A 3000-nucleotide genomic window follows, 5' to 3' on the forward strand; every position below is an offset into this window, starting at 1 on the left:
AAAAGTACATGTACATCAAAAATTACATCCTTGACATAAACACTAAGTTTTATGAACCCTAAGTAACATTAACAGTGTCATAAAATAAACTGCAGGCATTGCATGTAAACATTGATCAAATCGTATTACTTCAAATTAGAGGCATTAAGGTGTTAGCGTGCTCATTTATCCCCCTCTGCGCCGGTAACAGTGGAAAGAATGCACTAAAAATTTACCTCTTTAACTTCCAGTAACAACAGTTTTTAACATCATTATTTTTTCAAAGTAACCATTTAGCAACAACATGGAAAGGTAACAATTCCTTTTATAACCCACAAACAAAATAATCTGTAATTTTCACAGGCATTAAAGAGTATTCCGCTAGCTTATTGTGGTTAATTACCCTATTAGCATACGAATACAGCAGTCTCACATTAGCTTTACACAATTAGCACCTTTGCATAGCTTCACCGATTAGCATAAATGCTAGCGAACTCCCAGTAAACTCAGCAGGCTAGATTAAATACAAATGGGCCTCAAAAGCCTGTCCTGTTAACATGGACGCTAGCGAACTCAAAGGCCTAGCGCAAGGTAAACAACTCACCGTTTTAGCGGAATTCACCGCCTTTAGCTCCGTGACAACAGTGGATTCAGGCACAGCTCTCATTTACTCTCTATATTAAATCAGGGTATAGTCAGTATAAGCGATAATGATCACAGAATTTGTTTAATTCACTCCATGTCGTTTCTCGTCTTACCGAGGGGATAACGCAGCCTCCTACGCTCAGGTACAGGCGCCAAAAGAAGGTGCAGAGACCGAGAGGCGTAATTGTAACGGAACATAGCTGGCAGCTGATTGGTCAGCTCACTGCATCATAACGTCCACCCATTTGCTAACTTACAAGCCCATCAAAGATGCTGAGAAAAATAAAAGGTAACCCTTAGTGACTTGGTCAGACAGCTAAATAGTGTTTCTCATTATTAAGCCTGGGCTACAATGGCATTTGTTGGACTTGCTCATATGATCACACTACTTGTATCTTTATTCCACAAAAATAGCTGAATCATATACAGTAGTACTTACGTAGGAACTTAAAAAGTTGCATGGTCTAGAGAACCTCTTAAAGAATGATTAGACCCTGAAAAAACAGGACAGAGAGGAACAACGATTAGATAAATATTAAAATCTATTAAGGACAGATTGTGATTGAATTGTATCACCAAAGACTATTTACTCACTGCATCACTAAAAAGTCAACCACAACACTTCCACAGCAGCAACACTGAACATATCTTAACATATGGAAACCTTTAAGAAGAGAAAGGACAGACAGCGAAGGGTGAGAAAGACTTGCACTTAATGGATTTTTTTAGACGATGACACTACTGGTATGTTTACTCTAGAGAAATGGTTGAATCATATTCTATATAGTACTTACTTAAAATGAACCCACTTCAGGCTTCCAAAATTGACTGACTGAGTCTGAAACGAAACAATGACAGATTAAGGCTGTAAGAAAACTCTCATATTTATATTATCTAATATTTATTCTATCTACTGTCTTATGCATTAAAACCTATTAAGATGGACACATTCTAAGCATTTTCTGAGCACGTGACTTGTTTGAAGTGAAGATAGACACAAAACCTATTCATTTGACTGTACTTTTAGGCAATAACAATAAAGTTGAATTTAATCTTAACTGAAACATAATTAGGAATGTTTTGATAATTTTATTTCACCCCACCAGGTTACAACAGCAGCTTTCTCAGCAGGTCACTCTTCTCAGCTACCCTGTCAATGACCATGTCGGAGTCCAATGACATGAGAATGTCCTTTTCAGTGGCCATCAGCATAAACATCTCAAGCCTGTTTCCAGACAGGCTGCTTCGGAGTCTGCTTTTAATGAACTTGAGTGTAGAGAATGTTCTTTCACAGGCAACCTGAGTGAGAGAGAGGGTCAGCAGGTACTTGTATGCCAGCCCAAGGAGACAGTAGGCATCAGACAGCATGTTGAACCGCCTGAGAATTTGATAGCAGCACAGTGGGCAATTTTTGCAAGAATCACAGCTTTTGGTCACAATTTCACTTTCTTCGTCCCATTCTTCAGATCTGTCCTTTGCTGTTCTGGTCCTGTAGTCATCTACATGTGATGTCTTAAGCCTTTCCCACTGTCCTGCAAAACTTTTCAGTTCTGACTGAAGGTTATTTACTGTAGCCCTGCTGTCAAATTTGAGGAGACATGTGCTGAGGTTTTGAAGTGCATTACTAGGAAGAGAAACTGTTCTGACCTGGCTAAACTTCCTGGGGTCCAACCATGCCAAATCCGCAACAAGAGGGCCATTTGTGACAAATCGTCTGTGGATTGCTTCAATAACTGTGTCCAGGATGGTGGTGTTGTTTTCTCAGCATTGATTTGCAACTCATCTTCAGTCATCTCTCCGGCCATGCGTTTTCTCTTCTTGGCTCTCTTTACAGGTAGTGCAGCCTCCACTTCCATGTCTGTGTTGTCCTCCCTCTCCTCGAGTTTCTGATTTGTCTGTTTCACAAATGTGTCTGCAGCTGCCTTCACAGTTGGGAAGTCCCTGGCGATACTTTTGAGGCTATCTTGTGGCAGTCACCATATGATGGCCATGGCATTCCCAATGCACATGGCCTTGTCCAGATTCAGATGCTCTAAAACTCCAGAAAGCAAGTTTACAAAGTACTGCCCCGTGGATGCTTCGCACCTCACTATGGAGACAAGCCTCTCCTGCACAGCCTCAGTAACATACCTGATAATTACTGAACACTGATCATAACCTGTGATGTCTTGGGTTGTGTCCAGCTGAACAGAGAACATCCCAGCTCTCTGGACATCACTGGTGATGCTCTCTTGAATGAAATGGCCAATTGCATCAATCACTGAGTTGACAGTTGTCTTGGAGAGTAGGGTGACGAGAGACCCTCTACCTCTTGATCCACTGGACTGATACAACTTCTTGCTTTTCTCAATGCAGTCATTCAAATGTTCTCTAAGG

General features: G+C 40.8%; 1 long non-coding RNA gene across 1 annotated transcript; it reads right to left on the reverse strand.

Annotated features, from left to right (window-relative positions):
• Nucleotides 1–96: 96 nt before the first annotated feature.
• LOC119884129 lies at nucleotides 97–2893 on the reverse strand. The gene is made up of 5 exons (XR_005440931.1): nucleotides 1419–2893; nucleotides 1219–1288; nucleotides 1064–1118; nucleotides 738–897; nucleotides 97–653 (listed from the first exon to the last, which is right to left on the reverse strand). It is a non-coding gene; the product is annotated as an uncharacterized LOC119884129 (long non-coding RNA).
• Between the last annotated feature and the right edge of the window lie 107 nt (nucleotides 2894–3000).

Source organism: Micropterus salmoides, unplaced genomic scaffold (genome assembly GCF_014851395.1).
Source record: "Micropterus salmoides isolate LMB-PRFRI ecotype aquatic unplaced genomic scaffold, ASM1485139v1 Ms_hic_scaffold_3202, whole genome shotgun sequence".
In the NCBI taxonomy this organism is placed as follows: domain Eukaryota; kingdom Metazoa; phylum Chordata; class Actinopteri; order Centrarchiformes; family Centrarchidae; genus Micropterus; species Micropterus salmoides.